This window comes from Melopsittacus undulatus, chromosome 9 (assembly GCF_012275295.1).
Source record: "Melopsittacus undulatus isolate bMelUnd1 chromosome 9, bMelUnd1.mat.Z, whole genome shotgun sequence".
Classification (NCBI taxonomy): Eukaryota; Metazoa; Chordata; class Aves; order Psittaciformes; family Psittaculidae; genus Melopsittacus; species Melopsittacus undulatus.
Window position 1 is genome coordinate 45152467 of NC_047535.1, and position 22159 is coordinate 45174625.

At 53.8% G+C, this 22159-nt stretch overlaps 3 long non-coding RNA genes across 7 annotated transcripts; 1 reads left to right on the forward strand and 2 right to left on the reverse strand.

Moving 5' to 3' along the window:
* Positions 1–3478: 3478 nt before the first annotated feature.
* LOC117436671 (uncharacterized) lies at positions 3479–5898 on the reverse strand. Its single transcript, XR_004550000.1, has 3 exons — positions 5632–5898; positions 4813–4950; positions 3479–4502 (listed from the first exon to the last, which is right to left on the reverse strand). It is a non-coding gene; the product is annotated as an uncharacterized lncRNA (long non-coding RNA).
* Positions 5899–6563: 665 nt separating this feature from the next.
* On the forward strand, positions 6564–19264 carry LOC117436645 (uncharacterized). 2 transcript variants are annotated; one of them, XR_004549974.1, is made up of 4 exons: positions 6564–6639; positions 9569–9691; positions 16704–16819; positions 19101–19264. It is a non-coding gene; the product is annotated as an uncharacterized lncRNA (long non-coding RNA). The 2 variants fall into 2 exon arrangements; XR_004549975.1 differs by lacking the exons at positions 16704–16819; positions 19101–19264 and adding an exon at positions 11954–12347.
* LOC117436644 (uncharacterized) lies at positions 18752–21602 on the reverse strand. Of its 4 annotated transcripts, none has more exons than XR_004549970.1 (3): positions 21551–21602; positions 20701–20816; positions 18752–19138 (listed from the first exon to the last, which is right to left on the reverse strand). It is a non-coding gene; the product is annotated as an uncharacterized lncRNA (long non-coding RNA). The 4 variants fall into 4 exon arrangements; XR_004549972.1 differs by lacking the exon at positions 21551–21602 and adding an exon at positions 21323–21341; XR_004549971.1 differs by lacking the exon at positions 21551–21602 and adding an exon at positions 21294–21312.
* Between the last annotated feature and the right edge of the window lie 557 nt (positions 21603–22159).

The following is a 22159-nucleotide window of genomic DNA, read 5'->3' on the forward strand; positions in this document are numbered from 1 at the left end:
ACAGGCCCAGCTGTGTACAGCTATCAACAGGACCATACTGGCTGCCAGTGAAACATACCAAGCCGCAGAACTCAACCACATAAAGAAACAGCAATGGTAGAAATCTTTGTAATATTTGATCTATTATGTGTGACCGTGGGTAATGGACAAGTATACTGAGCACATCTGTTAAATCCCCATTATGCCAACCTGTTACATGGTGTGTAGGATTCACTGGTATGCCACATGTTATAAAGGTTCCAGTGACTTCAAATCAGACTAATCTTACTGAAATAATGCTGCCTAGAGTAGTGGGTTGTTATGTTACACAAGTCCAGCAGTGACAGAGCAGACAAACCAAATTGTAAAAAACTTTTTGTAAAACTAAAAAGGGGGAGATGTGGAGACAGTTCTCACAGGAGAATGGGTATTTGGTACATGAGCTCTGAATGACTCTGAGGGATACAGCAAGGCCGTGGGAGGCCTGAGGAAGCCTAAGCAAGCAAGATAAGAAGAAGCTGTAATTCACTGAGTGATGAGAACTGTGGACTGTTGGCAAGCGTTCGAGGTCAAGTTCTCACACCTGTGCTTAACCAATTCTATGTTAGTCACTAAGGGTCTTCAAGACAAGTATCCAATCATGATATGCCAGATTACTGTAGGTGTGTGTAAGCAATAGTATATAAGGAGTTAATGCTTTGCAATAAAGGGCTTCTTGTCTGATCAAAAAAAAAAAAAAAAAAAAAGGGGGGGAGTGTAATGATGGAGCAAACTCCTTGACTGTTAACACTGTACAGTTACTTCTGCAGCTGCTTTACATCCTTCACAATCTTTCTGATCATTCTGAATCTATTCACAAGAAATTGTTTGAACTTAAAAAATGAAAGAACTTACTGTAGAAACAAATCCTATAGACTCTTGGTTAAAATCGTTAGGAATAAGTAGTTGGTTAAGGAGTTTAATCATGATGTTTAGCGGACCAATAATGATTATGTTGTTAATTTTGTTTTTTGGACCTTGTTTGTTACAATGTATTATGCAACGCATGCAGCAGATGACGAACGCCTTATTTGAAAAAAGAGGGGGAGATGTTGGGGGTCGAGCATGGGCGCTTGAACAGGCTTACAGCAAGCTGTGAGAAAGTGAACTTATGACCCCAGGTTAAAAGAAGAAGAAGCGTCAAGATCAGCAAAACAGGAATGCAATAACAGGATGCCAGTAATTGCAGAAGCATGATGTAACGCTAAGCTGAAGCGAAGGTGTGAAACCAATCAGGAGAGGTAAAGGGGAGCGTGTATCCCTCGTGGGCAAAGCGAAGCAGCCAATCAAGTAATGCGTGATCGCGTGTAAGACAGTATATTAAGAGCAGCCTTGTAATCAATAAACGGAGCATTTTGTGAACCTACATCGTATCGGTGTTTTCTCCCCTCCACCTGGCCGCGGCACTAGGTCTTGTTTGCCATGAAGATAGAAGCTCTACTCTTCATAATAGTAGTGACATGGGATTCCCTCTGTGATGATGGTTATAGGAGAGCTTGGGGTGCAGAGAGCAGACCCCACAACAACAGAAACCTCTCTTGCAATGAAGTTTCCCCTCCTCCATTCAATTAAAAGTTCAGCAGGATTGCACAAAAGTAGTCCTCAGAGACTTAATGGGATGAAGATTAGGAGACAGCTCTGAGTAGCTTGCAGGATTCTTGTTTGTTTTCATTATCATCTAAATCCACCCTAGAAAATCCGTATCTTTACTTTGCTGCTGTCCTATAATACTGTGCACCAGCATCTTTTAGAGAAGTCAAAATATATTTTCCCATGAACAGATGATCTTGCAACAGATGTTGCTATAAGCGTAGTATCAACTTACACTTTGCTTTAGTACCACCTATTGACTGCTATAGAAAAATATTCCAATTTAATAGTGGAACTTGGATACCTTCAAAACCTCTAGTACAAGTGTACTAGCTTTCCCAAAAGAAAAGGATCATTTATCTTTGTCTCTTGGAGCTACTCCTATTGTTCAAAACCTCTCTGCCTGGAATGAAGCTGTAAATTGCACATACCATCAGTTCCTTTTATAGAAGTTAGCAAGTTTTGGCCCAGCAAGGCATTCCTCTCTCTCATCCGCTCATAAACACATCAACTTCAAATAAAATGCAAGATACTTTGACACTTGATTGCGACTTCAAGTCTAAGCCCATCACAGCACCAAACTGAGAGCATGAGGATTTTCACAGTTTGTAACATAAATCGACATACGGACAACTGGAGATTTTGTGAACCTGTCTGACTTTCTTACATGAGACAAGATGTAGAATGGTATTTGATTCTAAGCAGTGCATTGAGAGCATAACATCTGACAGAGCTAGAGCAAGATTTAAATATTTAAAGTGATACAAAAGGCATGTTTTTCCCCCATGTTTTTTTAAAAAGTAAAAACAGAGTCTGAGAGATACCTTATAACCAGCCCAATTTAACCACCCTTCAGACTCCAGTCCTTGTTGCCTTTTCCCCAGGATTACTGACTTACATCCCATTTACATTCAATCCCCATGCTCAAATTGTGACTGACATTTCTTGTTTCTGGACCAACCAAAGTTGTATCTTGGCTTAGAGGTTACATAAAGTTTTAGTTAGGTTATGTATTTAATTCACATGTTCATTGCTTGGACCAAGCTGGAAATGGATGATGAGCACGGAGAAAAGACTGCTTTTGGCTCATCATATCACCTTGTATTGCTGCATACGTAATGGTGTGTAATCTGGAGTGTACCTGAAGACAAACATGTGCCTTTGAAGATGTAGTTTCAGATCTAGAAAATGCTACAGCAGCTTGGTAATGGGAGCAGTTCCCTTTCTTCAACCTGCCTTGTAAAGCAACACACAACTACTGGCTTTAGTTTTTGAAAAAGACAGAGGTTACTTCTATAAGGTACAATTTGAATTATCCCAGAGAAAACTGAGGTGGAGGAGCTTCATAAAACCTGTAATATGAACGCATGTGAAAATGGTGGGGGAGAGAGAAAAAATCCCACAAGATGGTAGTCTACTGCAAGTAACCAAGACCTGTGGCATTTGTAATAAATGAAATACAGATCCCAGTCTGCATTTCCACCCACTGCATTTTTTCAGGGTCAACATTTAAATTAAGCCCGTATCTGGAGATGAATAATGAGATAGGTACCATTGTAGAATAAGAAAGAGCTAAGTCTGTGCAGAGTTCATCATCAAACTCTGTTCTGCATGGTCTCTGTTCTGCATGGTCACTGTTCTGCATGGTCACTGATTATTCAAACATGCCCAGAAGAGCAAACAAACATAACAAAAACATGGCTACAGGGAACATCTTCATAAATGGTTATTAACTGAGATACAGCGCATGCTGTGCTCCTTATTACAGGACCATACCTGAGAGCCCCGAACCGCACTCAAACACCTGCAGCCCCACGAGCCTCCTCCGGGAGCGCTCGGAGGCAGGAGCAGAGGGATCGGCTCTGCCTTTCTTACCCACGCACCGAGGTGGAACCAAGAGAGGCCACAAGCCTCCCATGGCATCAGGCAGCGTTCCTGCCAAGTGCAGGAGTTACAGGAAAGGGAAGATCCCAGCAGAGGCTGTGACGGGACTGACAATACCCCGAAGGCAAACAGGAGGGCACCTGTGCCTTGCTGTGCCCAGCGGCGAATCCACTCGCCTCTATGTGCCCCACCACACAACACAGCCTCTAACCTTCCCTTTGCACACCAATGGGCTGCTGGCCCTGTGGCAACAAGCACAAAGGGTCCCGAGTGTGCTGTGGGCAAGAAAGCTGCTGAGGGCTGGAGCAGCCATGCTGGGCAAGCCCGGGGCAGAGGAGCTGCTGCTACACCCGCACCAGCCAGAGCACCAGGGATGGGCACACAGGGGGTGAGAACAGCCCCTTTCCTGCACATCCTTAAGGGGCAGCACACAGCTCCCAGCTGAGCCTGGGCATGGGAAGGGCAAACAGCCCTTTCTACCTACAGCCCATGTGCCCCATGGTACAGCCAGGGCCTAGGGAAGCAGTGTGACCATGGAGTGCAGTCATTCCCATGGCAGCAGGTGCTCTGCAGCCTCTTACACACGAGGAACCACAGCAGCTTGTTCTCAGCTGGTTTTATTCCAGCTCTGTCACAAGTGCAGAAGTTTCTCAGCTGTTCCTGTGATTCTCATCCGCACGTGCAGCCCAAGCACCAGTCTGGAACAGGACCCTGCCCATGCAGCCCTGGGAGACTGCAGGACCAAGCTGGACAGGAGCCCAAGAGCTGCCATAAGCCCTTGTCTGCTTCCCACAGATCCAAACCTTAAACCCCCAGATTAATCTTCCCAAGGAATAAGAGTGGCACCAAGTGGGCTATTAGGAGATAACCCACTGTTGCCTTCCTTCCTTGCAGCACAGCTCAGGGGACAGGCTTCCTCTCACTGTGCCTTGCATCCCAGCACACAGACGTGCCTCACCCAGAGCTCCACTGGGGTCTCACGAGAAGAAACTCCCATCACCTCCAGCATCCTGAAATAAAGCAGAAGAAGAGTCTCATTCTGCTCAGCCATCTCCCACCTGACATAGTGTGACACCCACAGCCAGAGATGAACCAGACTGGTTTGTGCTGGAAGGGACCTTAAACCTTACCCAGCTCCAACCCCTGCCACAGGCAGGGACCCCTTCCACTGGAGCAGCTGCTCCAAGCCCCTGTGTCCAACCTGGCCTTGAGCACTGCCAGGGATGGGGCAGCCACAGCTTCTCTGGGCACCCTGTGCCAGCGCCTCAGCACCCTCACAGGGAACAGCTTCTGCCTCAGAGCATCTCAGAGGTTTCTCACCTCTTTTCTGCCTCTTGGAGAAGGGATTTCGCGGCTTCAGGGTCACTCTTCATAAAGGTTTGATATGGAGAAGATGACTCCAGGTAACCCACCACACCAGCGACAGTCATGGGGATGGTATCAAAGATATCGGTAATTCTGGGACACATGGGGGAGAAAGCAGCACTGGCAAGTTACATCTTAGAGGCAGGGGAACAAGGACAACAGACTGACAAGGTGGTGAATATCTGATACCATGAAATACCAACAGATGGAAACAACATCCAGCTGTGGCATTTGGTAGGTCAGAAGCTCCAACTGATGCACTACTAGAGCAGAGATGGTCATTAGGACCATCTAACATAGTCTGTGACCTGATCAGCCCTTTCAACACAGGCCTATTCCCCTCCAGGAGCCAGGACACCAACACGTCTGCACCACCACTGCCAACATGTCCTTTATGCTGCAGAGTCAGCCCCTGCCCCAGGCCCTGGTGGGAAGGGGGCACTGGATCCCTGCAATTCTTGTCAGGTTCTTTCACTCACTGCATTGTTCCCCTTCCTCCATGAAGTGATCAGCCCAGACCCTCAGATTACCATAACTCACCATAAAGAAACCCCTAACCCCGTTCTCCTTGAGCAGGAAGGGCTCTTGCACCCCTCGGACCTCACACGCTGGCCAGCACAGACCCACATCCAATGCAGCAGAAGTGGAAGTGCAGCCACAGTGCATGTGCTGGAAGCTCTGGCAAACCCAGCTCTGACCGAACTGGTGGCAGGGAGAGGAGCGGAGATGCCACCTCCACGCACTGCTGGTGCTGCACCAAGGGGTTCTGCTCACCTCTGCTTGTCTGGGAATGGCAAAGCCTCAAAGATCTCCTTGTAGTCCTCCAAGACAAGTTTTATCCTGTGATGGGAGTGTTTTAAAAGCAGGTCCCAGAACTGTAAAGGCAGTGCATTAGAAACCAACCACAGCCCTGCTGGAAGCTCTCAGCCTCACCTGCCCCTAGATCTGATGCACTCATAAACATTTTCTTAAACACTCCTGGCATTAAAATACACCAAAATCTTTCTTAGCATCAAGAACTTGAGAATACTCTTTTATTATAGAGATGAGGGTCTGCCGCGGAAAGGACTCAGTCAGAGACCAATATGATCAGACAAGAAGCCCTTTATTGCAAAGCATTAACTCCTTATATACTATTGCTTACACACACCTACAGTAATCTGGCATATCATGATTGGATACTTGTCTTGAAGACCCTTAGTGACTAACATAGAATTGGTTAAGCACAGGTGTGAGAACTTGACCTCGAACGCTTGCCAACAGTCCACAGTTCTCATCACTCAGTGAATTACAGCTTCTTCTTATCTTGCTTGCTTAGGCTTCCTCAGGCCTCCCACGGCCTTGCTGTATCCCTCGGAGTTATTCAGAGTTCATGTACCAAATATCCATTCTCCTGTGAGAACTGTCTCCACACCAGGTTATAGTAAGTGGCCTTTGTATGTTCCTGTATGGCCAGGAGCAGGGTCTGGACTTTTGTGCACAAGGAGCTTTCCCCCAGCTCCGCGTGTTGTGCCCGGGAGGAAGCAGGAGGGAGAGATCAGAGGCTCAGATGGGTACGGGGGTGGCGGCTGCGGATGATGGGGCTGTGGGGACACCGCGGTCAGGGGAGGAGCAGGCGGGCGATAGGACCCGGGCGGCACCGCCGAGAGGGGCGGGGCCTGGCTAATTAGGGGGCGGGGTATGTTGGTTGTGGGCGGAGTCACGGGGTGACGGACGCGCCACCTGTATAAAAGGCGAGCACCGGGTAAGCCGGGGCGTGGCTCCGGCGGCTCCTGCATTGGGGTGAGTGTGGGGTCCTGGTGCATCCGGTTCTCCGTGTCCCGGAGCCATCCCCGGCCCCTTCCCGAGAGCTCCCGGCGGCTCCAGCGGGCGCTGCTGCTCCGCAGAGCCGGGACCGACACCGGGGAGGGGCCCCGGGCTCCGGCGGCCGAGTGCTGGGAGCGGAGCCCGAGGGCTGAGCCTGGGCTGGGGCCGCGCTCGGAGCTGGGCAATGGAGTCCTGAGCGTTGGAGTCTGGAAACCAAGCGGGGCCGGTTCGGGGTCAGAACCAGGGACCGGGGGCTGGGGGCTGGACCCGGGGTCACTAAAACCGGGTTTGGGGCTCGGCAATGGAGACCAAGCCCCACGTGTTGGAGTCTGGAGCCCGGCTCATGGGGTCAGTTGGGGGGCTCAGAGAGAGCCCGAGCTGCCCAAAGCAGGTTCCGAGCTTAGACCCAGAGCCCCGTGCATGGAAGTCTCCGCATGAGCCCTCCCTGGGCTGGTGCCGGGGCTCAGGCACAGAGCGGCTCCTGCCTTCTGCCGCTGAGCCCCGGCCCCGGCTGCACCGGGCTCCGGCTGCCGCTGAGGCCGTTCTGTGTCCCGGGGGAAGGTGCCGGCCCCGTGGGGGGGGGGGGAGAAGGCTCTGCCGGAGCCGCAGGCGGCGTTAACCGGGAAGGGAGGAGCGGTGCGGGGGGAACCGGGTGGAACCGGCGCTGGGGCTGCGGCTGCAGGGAGGGGGGATGGAGAGGAGAGAGGCGCGGGCGGGCACGGGAGCAGCGGCTGCGGATGCCGCGGGCGGGCGGTGGGAGCCGGGGCGGCCCCGGCGGCTCCGTTCGCACACAGGGAGCGGGTTCTGGGGCCCTGAGAGCGCTCAGTGCGGCCGTACGGAGATGGACTCGGATGCTGCGGGCACCGTTCCGGAGGGCCCCGTGTGCAGGAGTTGTTGTTTGCATTGGGTCCTCATGAACCCCCTGGGTTGTTGGTGCTGGCTTCAGGTCCAGCGTGAGCAGTGAGGTGAGTGGGAGCAGTGTGCTCCCGGGTGGGCTTGGTTACCCTCGGCAGCACCAGCAGGTTCTGTTGATTGTCCTGGGAGGGCTGTGCTTGCAGAGGAAGGTGTGCAGGAGCTGGGTTCATTGCATCGTGTTTTCCTGAGATGGGAAGGATGAGTTTGGCTTTGCTTTGGGAAGAAGCAGGTCTGGTTTTGTTGGGGTGCTGGCATCTGATGTCCATGGGCTTCTCCTTGACTTCTGCACCTGCTGCCTTGAGCCTTCTGTGTGCTTTGAGGCAGAGTTTAGCGCTGCCCTCTTCCTTGAGGACTTGGAACAACAGCCTGGCAGGGAAAGGAGGTAGGGAAAAGAGGAAGGAATTTGCCTGCTGCCCTTACAGTGGGATGCAGGAAGAAAGTTGTCTCTTTGCTGAAGGTCTTGAACCTCTGAATTGCTACTGAGTCCTGAGGGTACCCGGTGATGGTGCCCCTTTGGGAGCAGGGTTTGTCTGTGCCCTGTGCTATGGGTGGCCAGCAGGCTCTGTGCTTTAGAGAAGTTGCTTGCTATGTTTTAGAGCCTGCTTGTGCTGCCTGTGGTTGATGCTTGCATTGGCACCAGGCCATGACCAAATGCTCGCTGTGTCTTTGTTGAGAGATGCTTTTTGCTTTGCTGAGTGATCCCTGTTCCTTGCACTGAAACATGGAGGACTCTAAAACAATGACATTGGACTCTGTGCCTGTGGTGTTTGCTCTCCGCACTGACTGCTGGCCCCCAAACCCCTTTTGCTTGACCTCTACTGTAAGTAGTCTGTATGGTCTTTGGACTGTGCCTTGTTTACAGCATGCAGCAATAACATGAGGTGTGTCTAACAGTGATGTTATGTTTCAAAGCATTGCATGTGCGTGGCTGCTGTCACTGTCACCATTTACAAGGAGGGAGAAAGAAGCCCAGATCAGACAGAGAACAAGATCAGAGCTTCCCAATGAGTCTGTAGAGGAGCTGAGCCTGAGCCCTTTCCATGGGTCCTGTGCCTCCTCTGCTCTCCCTCAGCTGCTGCCCGAGGCTGGGATAGCCCAAAGCAAAGAGAATGACTCCTGGGGTCCCCAGGTGCTGTAGAAACAAGTGCCTGGGCCCGAGGGCTGATGAGCTCCTACCCACACCTGATCTCAGCCTACCCAGAGCCCCCTTGCTGTGTCTGTGAGAGGGGAAACTGAGGCACGGAGCTGCTGGGTCATCTGCAGGGCCTGCAGGGTCCCTGCTGGTGCAAGCATCAGGGAGATGCCTGTTGGAGGCTGCAGTGCTTGTAATGAAAGGTACTGGAGGCAGAGAAGGTGCTTGCTGCAGTTGGGCATTACTGGCGTTCATGTCCCTCCCTTCCTCCATATATTCTGCAGGAGCTTCTTCTCATATCTCGTGGTTCGCAGCATCCCACCCCTAAATGCCTTTCCTGCTTTCCCTTTGTGGTGTCTGCTGGCTGAGGGAGGAAGCTGTATTGGCACTGCTGTTCTCAAAGGGAGGGTTGCGATGCTATTTGGGAAGCTAACAAAAGCTTAAGGGCAAATCCTGCTTCAGGATGTGCAGCAGGCAAGAAGGCCGGTCTGGATGCAGCCTGGAAGCTGGTGGATGTTGTGGATTGTCCAAGAGATGGGAGTGGGTTTTGGCTGAGGAATTGTTGGAGGATCCTGATGGACTTTCTGTGTGTGCTGGGCAATCTGTTCCCTGTGTCTGCACAGTTGGGGTTTTACAGAAGCTGCATCCTGTTGAGTGTAGTTGAGTTACATATGAATGATCCCTGCTGCTGGGCCTGAGAGGTTCGCGTCTGTCCAAAAGAGCCTTTCCCTCTTGTTGCACTCCCTGATGCTTCCAAGAGCTTTGGTGATGCTGAATTGTACCTGCAAATAGGTTTAGAGCACTCCAGCAATGCTTTTGCTGGGCTAATGTTGTCAATGCTTGTTTGTGTTCCCTCAGCCTTGATGCTGGTCCTGTCTGCACGTGATCCTCCAGAGCAAGACCAGAGGCAATCCAGGGAAGACTGCTGGGATGAATACCTTCCATCCTCACCCTATGTACCAGAAATGGGATCGTCTGACAGTAAGTGACACCTCTATGCTTTCACACATCATCCATAAGTGTAAAATGGCTTTAGTTCCAAGTTACCCCCATGTATTACCCAGAAGCAGCTGAGAAATTGTGGTTTAGCTCTGAATGGACATATTGGTGAGAGATCTGAGGCACGTTTCTCTCTAGAAAATACCCATGTGTTCGTATCAGCCTCAGCTCTGTCTGCAAAGGATGCTGTTCCTTATGCTGCTGCTGAAGTGTGTTTGGGAGAGATCCCAAGCAAGGCTGGCTCTGTCTATATAACAAGCAGAATTTGTCTGGGACCATTTTATTAACTGGAAAAGCTTCTGGAGAAAGATCTCGGTGTATTGGGAATATGATGGGAGATGTAAAGGTCTTTGCTGGTGTTTACTGGTGCTTGGATGTGTGTGGTAGAAGGAGAGCAGGAAGAAGTCCTGTAGTGGTGTGAGCTGAAGCAAGGGAGATGGGTGCTTGGTGACTTGGAAATGACTTTGAGTTCTTCAAGCTTGTTCTGAAGGAGGTCTCATTGCTCTCTTTGGTTAAGGAAGGGGTTTCTGTCAGCCTGGGAAGAACATTTCTAACCCTTGCAGGAGCTGGTAACCCCTGATGTGAAGTGTGGCAGCTCCCTGTCCACCTTCCTTTTGCTGGGGGTTCCGTGGCCAGTGCAGGCTGTAAGGGTTGTGTTGGTCAGGGACATGTTTTGTGCTGGTTCAGCTGGAGGCTGAGTTGGGAGGAGGCAAATGGATGGAGGGAGTGCTCATGAGCAAGCAAAGGGCTGATGCCATCTGCTTTTAGGGATGGTGCAAACAAGGTGAGGAATGGTGTTTGGTGGCTGATTGTTGTGTGGGTTTGGGTTTGATGCTCTGTGTTTGGAGGCTTCCTCTACTCTGGTTCTAGCAGTTTGTGTAATGCTGTTTCCAGGGGAACATGGAGGATTATGCTCTTCCCTAACCTTTAAATGACTTGGGGTTTTACTGAGCACGTCAGGGTTGGAGTCACACCATGAGGGGGAGCTAGAATGTAATAGGAAGGAATACACCTTTCTTGTGGAGTAGTCAGGCTGGTGAGTGTAAAACCAATGTTGTTGAGAACAGAGGAATGAATGGAGGCAATGGGGAAGGAAATTAGCACTTTCTTGTTCTTCCCCCTCCCTTTAAAAAGAGAAAAGAACTTAAAACCCCTTAAAATTCCTTCCAGAACTTGAAATTTCACAGCAATATTTAAATGCCATGATCAGGTTTGCAAAGATGAAAGGGAATAACCAAGTGGAAAGTGATGGCAATGGATGGATGCTGTGGTGGGGCAGTGTGGTGAGGGAGAGTCAGCTGGGTTGAGGTGCCTGTAACCCTAAAGCACATTGATGGGGCACATGAATGTGTCCTCTGGGCCTTGGCAGTTCCCAGAGTGCTTCCCTTGAGGTGGAAGTGATTGAATCTTTAAAGGTAATAATGAAAGAGCCAAGTGTCAATGAGAGCTTCTGGCAGAGTGTGATGGGGCTGTGGTCCTGGGGGGAGATGCTCACTGAGGTGACTGAAGTCAAGAGTACCAATTGAGTGTGGGCAGTGGGCAGGAGCCCTTGTTATTGTGGAAGGCATTGATATGGGAAGGAAAAAGGGGATGGAAGAATTCACTGGTGAGGAGGGGATGTGGGACAGATGAGCAGTGTTTTGTAGCTGTTCCAGCTGTGTGCTTGGTTGCAGGGCAATGAGCCCATTCAGTTTAGCAGGGGCTTCAGCAGTTGATTAATTCATGTGGTCTGGATTTGTGAAATTCACTTTTCACCTTTGTGCTGTCAAAGTCTGTGCCAGAGCCAGGTTATTCTGTGTACACCTCAAGCTCGCATCAGAGATGAGAGGCGCTTGGGGCTGGGCTGTGTATGAAGGTGCTGTGAATGCAGAGATTGCCACTGTTGGAGGGCTGTTGGCATCCCCATTTTTCACACCAACCAATCGAGGCCCAGGGAGAAAACAAGCCCGGGGAGCCCCAGACTGGCCACAGGTGCTGGTGCTGAGCCCTGGGCTTGTGCTGTTGTGACTGGGATGCCCCTTTGAGGTGATGGCCGAAGGTACGTCCTTTCTCCTTGCCCTATGTCCAGGCCCTAATGGCCTGAAGTCACTGTCCCTTGAGGTTCTGTGCCTTCAGTGGAGTCTCCATGTGATTTGCCCACAGTGTTCCAGCAGTTACATCCTCCCCTAGGTGTAAGGTTGCATTTTGGCTTTAGTTGTGGGCTCCTTCCACCTTATGGGACATTTCCTTTTGCAATCCCTGCAGGTGATTTCCTCTTGTTAAAGGCAGTTTCCATCACTGTGCCATAGATGTGCAAGGCTGGGTGAGCACCAGACCGGTGTGCTGGGATAGCCCGGAGGACGCGCTCTCTCTTGTGCTCCAGCACAGGAGGAGCCGTGGGAAGCCTGAAGAAATCTGGGATTAGAGCTCGGAGCAAAACTTCCTTCCCAGCAGCTTTTCCCTGCAGAAAGAGGAGGCTTTTGGCAAGAGACCCTGACGTGTGATGCATCAGTGCAGTGCTAAAGAAAAGGGGGAAAAGACGCTACGTTATTCCCCCTCCTTCCCTCTGCCTCTTCCCAGCAAATTGGGAATCTATGGAATTGTGATCATATGGGGTGAAAACTAATAAAAGGATTAATAAAGTGAGATGATATTCTGACTGGGCAGCTGTTTTGTTGGCACTGGTTTCATGTGTGTGTGTTGGAATTGGGATGGGGGGAATAACGTAGCATCTGGGCTGGTGTAATGACAGTAAAGCAGGCAAGGATGGCCCAATGAGATGGGATTTAGAGCAGCTCCATAGACTGGACATGGAAATAACACCATGTTCCAGAGAGTGAATGGGAGAGCGGTGGCACTGCCTGACCTGCCAGGTCCATGCAACCCCAAATAACCCCTTTGTGTAAAGGGGATCATCTCCCCATGGCTCTGCTGAGCTCCTTCCCTATGGCTGAGGCCGCATGGGCTGTGGGGTGCTTGGCAGAAGTGAGGACAAGCACTGGGTTTCTCCAGTGCAGGGCTCAGCACTGATGGTGCTGCTGCACCTCTTTGTCCCTGTCCCTCCTCCTGCTGACAGTGTGGTCCTTATGTTTCAGTCAGAGGAGGAATCTGTGTAGCTTGAGAGGGGAGAGGGAAACAGATCTGAGCTTGCAGAAGAGAGGTGGGATGTGTCAGGGCCTCCTGAATCCCAGTGTCAGCCGTTAGAGAGGGGCTTTGCTAACCAGTAACTGAACCTCCATGGTGTCTGTCCTGTGTGCTGATCCTGGAAGCCATCCCTTGGGTCACGCTGTGTGCCCACATCTCATGTGGGTCCTTGTGAAGGCCTCCTTGGAGGAGCAGAAAGCAGCAGGGGCTTGAGTGCAGCTGAGGGCAGCAGCCCCTTAGTGTCTGTATGAGCCAGAGCACCCTGGCTGTGCTGTCCTGCTTGCACCCGAGGGTGCTGTGGTGGCCCAAGGCCCACGTGTGTGAGCAGAGCTGCTCTGCAGTGCCTGTGATGATGAGGCCTGGGCACTGCTCACACCCCTGGCTCTTAGATCCCAGTCTCCAAACCCCAGGAGCAACATCCCAGCTTCTCCTCATGCCTCAGCATCCCTGCAGGCGAGCTCTCCTTCCCATAGCCGCTGTGCTCCATGTCCCAGCTCCATTCTTGGCTCTGTGAGGGTCTTGTTGGGATCATAGGGGTGGGATGCTCTGCTTCTCTGCAGGCTGGAAGTTTGCCCGTGGCCCCCTTTGCCTTTGGAGCTGCAGCTTCTGCTTCTCATTAGCTCAATAGGAATATGGATCAGCAGTGTTCAGTGCTAATGGATGTTGTGAACTGAACCAGGCTGAAGATGAGATGAGAGCACATCCTCACTTGTAGGCACAGGGAACCCCTCCAACCAGGGCAGGCTGAGAGCTGACAGAGACCCTCAGCACAGGCCCTGTTTAGAATGAATGGCTCAGACCGTTAAAGGAACCCTTTACCGCATCCCTTTCCTTGCGGTGCTCTGTGAAGGGAGTCCCTGCAGGCCTGAGGGCAGAGTTTGCCGTCCCTGGGCTGGGCTTGGATGGCGGATCCGAGCTGGGGCTGTGGCATTTTCCAGCTGTATGAGAAAACAAAGCGGGGCTCGAGGGAGCGGCAGAGGGGGCAGAGCGGCCGGGGCAGGAGGGAGCTCCGGGCTCAGGAGCAGTCGAGAGCAGCACGGGAGGGAGCGGAGGAGAGCCGGGAATGCTGCGTCTCCAGAGCCGGGAATGCTGCGGCTCCAGAGCTGGGAATGCTGCGGCTCTAGAGCTGGGAATGCTGCGGCTCTAGAGCAGGGAATGCTGCGGCTCCAGAGCAGGGAATGCTGCGGCTCCAGAGCAGGGAATGCTGCGGCTCTAGAGCCGGGAATGCTGCGGCTCCAGAGCAGGGAATGCTGCGGCTCCAGAGCCGGGAATGCTGCGGCTCTAGAGCAGGGAATGCTGCGGCTCCAGAGCAGGAAGGGTCCGAGCGGCTGGGAAGTGAGCAGGCGGGGCAGGAGCCGGTGCTGGGGGCGGGAGGTGTCCGAGGAGCTGTCACCTTTGGACAGTGCTCCAGGTGGGATCGTCCCTCCTGTGGGCAGCGCCCGTCTCTATGGGGCCGTGTCCCTGGAGCAGGGGTGGGCGAGTGCCTCTCATCCGCCGCTCTGTAGCCCGCAGGGAGCCCCGTGTCAGCTCAGCCTAGCGAGGGTGTCGGGAGAGGTGTCCCCATCTCAAGGCACAGCAGCTCTGCGGGATGTGCTTGTCAGGGCAGGTCCGTGAGTGCTTTATGTGCAGGCAGCTCATGGTATGTGCAGGGCACCGCAGGTTGGCTTGAGCTGCACGGATGTGTTTGGGGCTGGCTCCATCCCTCCTGCCTGCGCTGCACGTGCCTGGCTCCCACCCGCTCATCCCATGGGATTAAACCTGCTCAAGGCAAAGCCAGCGCACCCTCGAGATGCTGTTGTCCTCGACAGCCTGGCTGGTAGGATCTGTACTAATGTACCCAAGGCCTTTAGGTGCTCTTCTGCAAGCCCTGGTAACCCCAGAGGGAACAGTGGCTGTGGTGGCAGGTTATAGGGCTGCATCTGCCCCCTGTGTCAGCATCCTTTGCTAAGGAAGGGTTTAGAGCTGCTGAATGTATTGGTGTGGATGGGTGTTTGCTGACTGGGAACACTGTGGCCAAAGTGGAGTTTTCCTGTGCGGGAGCCAAAGCGTTTCTGTGCCTGGGGGCAGCAGAGGCTCACGTCTGTGTCCAGGCTCTCGTCTTTGCATCTCCCCCTGTACGTGTGGGTGAGGAGTTAGGGCATGGGAAAGGGATGGTGGCTGTGAGCTGGGAGAGAGCAGGGAAGTTCCAACTTACACCCACCCCCCATGTGTGACCCCCGAGTGGCCCTGTCCTAGGGGTACTGGAGGGCATTCAGCCAGTGCCGGTCCTGGGGCCAGGCTGGATGGGGCCAGTCCTGGCCCTGCTCTGAGCAGGAGCACCCTGAATGTCTGGGGTTGTTTGAGCTGTGCTGAGCCCCCTCCTTTCCTGGCAGTGCTGCCTTGGGCTGGGAGCACGTCTGTGAGGTGAGGGTGTGAGAAGAGGGTAACGTCTGTGCTGTCTATGGGGTTTTATTCCCTGCCATCCAAGGCTGGCGTAGGCTCTCAGGGAGCAGCATGAGGTGTGGAGCAGGGCTCATCCCGCAGGGCACCCAGGGAGAGGGGCACGGCTGTGATGTTGCTGGTCCTGCATCACTCTCCTCCTGCCCCACAGCTTCCGTAGGCAGCAGCACCCCTAGGACAGGCAGGCTCCCTCTGGAGCAGGGCTGCACATCCCGGGTCCCCACAGATGCTGCCCTTTAGGTCCAGCTCCGCTTTGTGAGGAGCGCTGGTTTGCAGGCCTGTGAGTGAGTGTCAAGTGCCCGGCAGTGGAGGGGTTTTCTGGGATGACTTTGCTGGTTTCAGGTGTTCTGGTACCTGCTGAGGTGCTGTCACTGACAGGGCGAGGTGCAGGGATGCTGGCAATAGGGGATAACGTCATCTCCTGGTCCCAGGCAGGAAGGGCCATCAGAGCTCCTTGGAGTCAAGTGGCACCGCTCTGAGCATTAAATACATATCCAGCAGCGCACACTTCCCATGCATCCCCTCATGAAGGACTTACTTAACCAGGCCCCCTTGCTGTGTCAGTCTGTGTGCTTCTGTACCCGTGTGTCAAGGGGCTGGGCTCTTTACTGCCTTGCAGGCTGCATCTGGCTGCAGAGACCGTTCTGTGTCCCCACTGTGCCCTGTCCCACTGAGCCAGGGAGGGAGGCGGTTGGGAATGCAGGTGGGTGATGGCCTGGTTTAGACTGGGATAGAGCTCGTTTGCTTCCCATGAGCTGGCTCAGCGCTGCACTTCGGGTTTTGTCTGAGACTGATGCTGATAACATCAGACTGATGCTGATAACATCAGATAGAGCTCATTTGCTTCCCCCGAGCTGGTGCAGTGCTGTGCTTTGGGTTTTGTCTGAGACTGATGCTGATAACATCAGCAGTGAGGTTTTAGCTCTTGCTGTGTGGTACTTAGCCCAATCCCAGGACTTGTCAGACTCTTGTGCTGTGCCAGTGAGGAGGGGCACTGGAAGCTGGGAGGGAGCAGAGCCAGGACACCTGTCCCAAAGGAGCCAAAGGATCATCCCATCCCACAGCACGTCATGCCCAGGATAGGAACTGGGGGGAGTTACCTGGAAGGCAGCGATTGCTGCTTGGGTCGGGCTGGTATCGGTTGGTGTCTGCTGAGCCATTGCATTGTGCATCACTTGTGTTCATTGGTTTTAACCTTCCCTTTTGTCCCCTTTAGCTTTACATTCTGTCCCCTTGTTACTTCCCTTATCATTATTAGTAGTAGGACTTGTGTTATCATGTATTTAATTTATATTAAGCATTTTCTGTTGTATATTGTTAAGTTCTGGGCCCCTCACTACAAGGGAGACATGAAGGGGACTTGGCTGGTGGGAAGGGCAGGAGCACAGCACATTGCACTCTAAGCATCATCTTGTGCCTTTGAACCCTGCAGGTGCCCAATGGGCTGGAGGCTGTGAGCATCGAGAGCAAGGGCTGCCTGAGCAGCGGACGGTGAAGAGACAGATGGGACATCGTTGGAACGCAGGCCCAAGGAGAGGCCCCGTGCAGGTAAGGACACACTGGGGACACAGTGTAGGGTATTTGCAGGTTGTCCTCTTGGCAGGGATACAGGCAGTAGTTAAGGGGTGCAGGCAGTGGCAGGAGGGGAAGTGTAGGTGTCAGGCTGGGTAGCTGCAGGTGCAATTTGCCTATTGCAGGTTTCAGGTTGGGAAGCATAGGGGTTAGATGGTATAACAAAGGTGTTAGTTTGGGTAGTGCTGGTGTCACTTTGGGTATTACAGGTGTTAGGTTGGATCCTGTAGGTGGCACTTTGGGAACCAGAGGTGTCAGGCTGGGTAGAGTAGGTGGCACTTGAGGTGGCATTAGGTTGGCTGTCATAGGTGTTAGATTGGGTAGTGTCAGTGTTACTTTGGGTGTCATAGGTGTTAGGTTGGGTATCATAGTGTTAGGCTGGGTATTGTGGGTGGCACTTTGTGTATTACAGTTGTCAGGTTGGATCCTGTGGTAGGTGGCACTTTGGGAACCGCAGGTGTTAGGTTGGGCAGCAGAGGTGGTACATTGGGCATTGGAGGTGTCAGGCTGGGTAGAGTAGGTGGCACTTGAGGTGGCATTAGGTTGGCTGTCATAGGTGTTAGATTGGGTAGTGTCAGTGTTACTTTGGGTGTCATAGGTGTTAGGTTGGGTATCATAGTGTTAGGCTGGGTATTGTGGGTGGCACTTTGTGTATTACAGTTGTCAGGTTGGATCCTGTGGTAGGTGGCACTTTGGGAACCGCAGGTGTTAGGTTGGGCAGCAGAGGTGGTACATTGGGCATTGGAGGTGTCAGGCTGGGTAGAGTAGGTGGCACTTGAGGTGGCATTAGGTTGGCTGTCATAGGTGTTAGATTGGGTAGTGTCAGTGTTACTTTGGGTGTCATAGGTGTTAGGTTGGGTATCATAGTGTTAGGCTGGGTATTGTGGGTGGCACTTTGTGTATTACAGTTGTCAGGTTGGATCCTGTGGTAGGTGGCACTTTGGGAACCAGAGGTGTTAGGTTGTGTAGCATAGGTGGCACTTGAGATGGCATTAGGTTGGCTGTCATAGGTGTTAGATTGGGTAGTGTCAGTGTTACTTTGGGTGTCATAGGTGTTAGGTTGGGTATCATAGTGTTAGGCTGGGTATTGTGGGTGGCACTTTGTGTATTACAGTTGTCAGGTTGGATCCTGTGGTAGGTGGCACTTTGGGAACCACAGGTGTTAGGTTGGGCAGCAGAGGTGGTACATTGGGCATTGGAGGTGTCAGGCTGGGTAGAGTAGGTGGCACTTGAGGTGGCATTAGGTTGGCTGTCATAGGTGTTAGATTGGGTAGTGTCAGTGTTACTTTGGGTGTCATAGGTGTTAGGTTGGGTATCATAGTGTTAGGCTGGGTATTGTGGGTGGCACTTTGTGTATTACAGTTGTCAGGTTGGATCCTGTGGTAGGTGGCACTTTGGGAACCGCAGGTGTTAGGTTGGGCAGCAGAGGTGGTACATTGGGCATTGGAGGTGTCAGGCTGGGTAGAGTAGGTGGCACTTGAAGTGGTGTTAGGTTGGATATCATTGGTGTTAGCATGGCTGCTGTGGGTGGCACTTTGGGAACCAGAGGGGTTAGGTTGGGTGTTGTAGGTGGCACTTGGGGTACTGTAGCTGTTAGGCTGGGTACAGTAAATGGCACTTTGGGTAGTGGGGTATCAGGCTTGGTACTATGGGTGGCACTTTGGGAACCAATTGTGTTAATTTGGGTAGCAAAGGTGGCACTTTTGACTCAGGGTTAGCACAGCTTTATTAGACTGGCTCCATCAGAGGTGCTTGGAAGTTGGACAACTCTTGCTCAGCACTAAAGGCTGACATGGGAGATGGCATCATCCAGGTGTGTGGACTGCCAGGTGCAAGGTGATGTTTTGTGCTCATGGTGTGAGGGGGTTCTTAGGAGGAGGAGGACAAAGAAGATGCAGGAGGCAGCCATTGAAGTCTGTGTGTGGAAAGGAGGTTTATTCCATCCCACAGGATGAAGGCTGTTATTTGGGAAGGATCTGCACAGCTGTGTACATGTGGGAGCCAGCTGGGAAAAGCCAGGGAAGCAAAGGCCTGGAGGAGGGACCAGGCACAGTCTGCCCATGCTCCACATACCAGTGGAGAAGCAGAAGATGATACAGGACAGATAGAAGGATGCAGCATGGCCACAGTGTGGGGCTAGGAGTGCCACAAGGCCAAGATGTGTGGGGAGGAAGCAGGTTGGGCTGGTGGTGGGTAGGAAAGGTGGCCAGTGGCAGACGCATGAAGAGATTGGTGGTGATGGGTGTTCTTCTTGCAGGGACAGGTCGAGCACCCCGGGATGGTCCCTGAAGAGAGCTGCGATTCCAGAAGGGATACGACGTTTGGGATGGACTCTGGACAGGTATAAGAACCCCCTCCCTCCCCCTAGCCCCTCCCCTCGAGAGCAGAGGGAAGGGGTTGGGGGGACGGAAGGGGTTAGGGGAGGGGATGGGGGAGGGCTTAGGGGGGGCAGGGAGGGGCTTCCACTAAGCCCCTCCCTGCCCCCCCTAAGCCCTCTGGGGAGGGAGGGAGGGAGTTAGGGGGGGAGGGAGGCCTCCCTCCCCCCCTAACTCCCTCCTGGGGGGGTGGGGGGAGGGAGGGGGTGGGGGGAGGGAGGGGGGGGGGTGGGTGGGGGGGTGGGGGTGGGTGGGGGGGTGGGTGGGGGGGGGGGGGGGGGGGGTGAAGGAGGGGACTGCTGTACTGCTGTCTTTGTATATATAGAGATGTCTTATCTGGAGGACAGAGTGTCCGGGTCCCCCCTGGTCCCCCCCCCCCCCCCCCCCCCCCCCCCCCCCCCCCCCCCCCCTCCCACCCCCCCCCCCCCCCCCCCCCCCCCCCCCCCCCCCCCCCCCCCCCCTCCCACCCCCCCCCCCCCCACCCCTCCCTCCCTCCCCTCCCCCCTCCCCTCCCACCCCTCCGTCCCCCCCCGCCCCCCCCCACCCTCTACCCCTTTTCCTACCCGCCTCCCACCCCCCCTCCCACCCCCCCAACCTAACACCTACAGTACACAAAGTGCAACCCAAGTTGTCCAACTTCCAAGCACCTCAGATAGGGGGGTTAGACTGGTTAGTCTAATAAAGCTGTGCTAACCCTGAGTCAGAAGTGTCACCTTTGCTACCCAAATTAACACAATTGGTTCCCAAAGTGCCACCCATAGTACCAAGCCTGATACCTACACTACCCAAAGTGCTGCTTATGATACCCAGCCTAACAGCTACAGTACCCCAAGTGCCACCTACAACAGCCAACATAACCCCTCTGGTTCCCAAAGTGCCACCCACAGCAGCCAAGCTAACACCAATGATATCCAACCTAACACCACTTCAAGTGCCACCTACTCTACCCAGCCTGACACCTCCAATGCCCAATGTACCACCTCTGCTGCCCAACCTAACACCTGCGGTTCCCAAAGTGCCACCTACCACAGGATCCAACCTGACAACTGTAATACACAAAGTGCCACCCACAATACCCAGCCTAACACTATGATACCCAACCTAACACCTATGACACCCAAAGTAACACTGACACTACCCAATCTAACACCTATGACAGCCAACCTAATGCCACCTCAAGTGCCACCTACTCTACCCAGCCTGACACCTCTGGTTCCCAAAGTGCCACCTACAGGATCCAACCTAACACCTGTAATACCCAAAGTGACACCAGCACTACCCAAACTAACACCTTTGTTATACCATCTAACCCCTATGCTTCCCAACCTGAAACCTGCAATAGGCAAATTGCACCTGCAGCTACCCAGCCTGACACCTACACTTCCCCTCCTGCCACTGCCTGCACCCCTTAACTACTGCCTGTATCCCTGCCAAGAGGACAACCTGCAAATACCCTACACTGTGTCCCCAGTGTGTCCTTACCTGCACGGGGCCTCTCCTTGGGCCTGCGTTCCAACGATGTCCCATCTGTCTCTTCACCGTCCGCTGCTCAGGCAGCCCTTGCTCTCGATGCTCACGGCCTCCAGCCCATTGGGCACCTGCAGGGTTTAAAGGCACAAGATGATGCTTAGAGTGCAATGTGCTGTGCTCCTGCCCTTCCCACCAGCCAAGTCCCCTTCATGTCTCCCTTGTAGTGAGGGGCCCAGAACTTAACAATATACAACAGAAAATGTATAATGTAAATTAAATACATGATAACACAAGTCCTACTACTAATAATGATAAGGGAAGTAACAAGGGGACAGAATATAAAGCTAAAGGGGACAAAAGGGAAGGTTAAAACCAATGAACACAAGTGATGCACAATGCAATGGCTCAGCAGCCACCAACCGATACCAGCCCGACCCAGCTCGGAACCTGCTTTGGGCAGCTCGAGCTCTCTCTGAGCCCCTCAACTGACCCCGTGAGCCGGGCTCCAGACTCCAACACGTGGGGCTTGGTCTCCATTGCCGAGCCCCAAACCCGGTTTTAGTGACCCCGGGTCCAGCCCCCAGCCCCCGGTCCCTGGTTCTGACCCCGAACCGGCCCCGCTTGGTTTCCAGACTCCAACGCTCAGGACTCCATTGCCCAGCTCCGAGCGCGGCCCCAGCCCAGGCTCAGCCCTCGGGCTCCGCTCCCAGCACTCGGCCGCCGGAGCCCGGGGCCCCTCCCCGGTGTCGGTCCCGGCTCTGCGGAGCAGTAGCGCCCGCTGGAGCCGCCGGGAGCTCTCGGGAAGGGGCCGGGGATGGCTCCGGGACACGGAGAACCGGATGCACCAGGACCCCACACTCACCGCAATGGAGGAGCCGCCGGCGCCACGCCCCGGCTTACCCGGTGCTCGCCTTTTATAGAGATGGCGCGTGCGTCACCACGTGACTCCGCCCACAACCAGCATATCCCCGCCCCCTAATTAGCCAGGCCCCGCCCCTCTCGGCGATGCCTCCCGGGTCCTATCTCCCGCCTGCTGCTTCCCCGACCGCGGCGTCCCTACAGCCCCATCATCCGCAGCCGCCACCCCCGTACCCATCTGAGCCTCTGATCTCTCCCTCCTGCTTCCTCCCGGGCACAACACGCGGAGCTTGGGGAAAGCTGCAGCCAAACCCCCACAACTCCAGCTCCACCCCGGTTCCCACCGCACCGCTCCTCTCTTCCCGTTTAACCCCACCTGTGGCTCTCGGCAGCGGCTTCTCCCTTCCACCGGGACCCATCCGCGCCCCCCTCGTCAGCCAGAGCCCCACGGGGCCGCTTTTGGGCAATGACCCCCGTACGGAGCGCCCCGAGCAGCAAAGCAGGGGCAGCCGCATCCCCGGCACCGACGGCAGCCCCGAGGTTCACGTCTCCCGGCGGGGCTTTGTGTGCCCGGAGCTGGTGCCGCTGCAGCACGGAGCCGGCTGTGCATGGA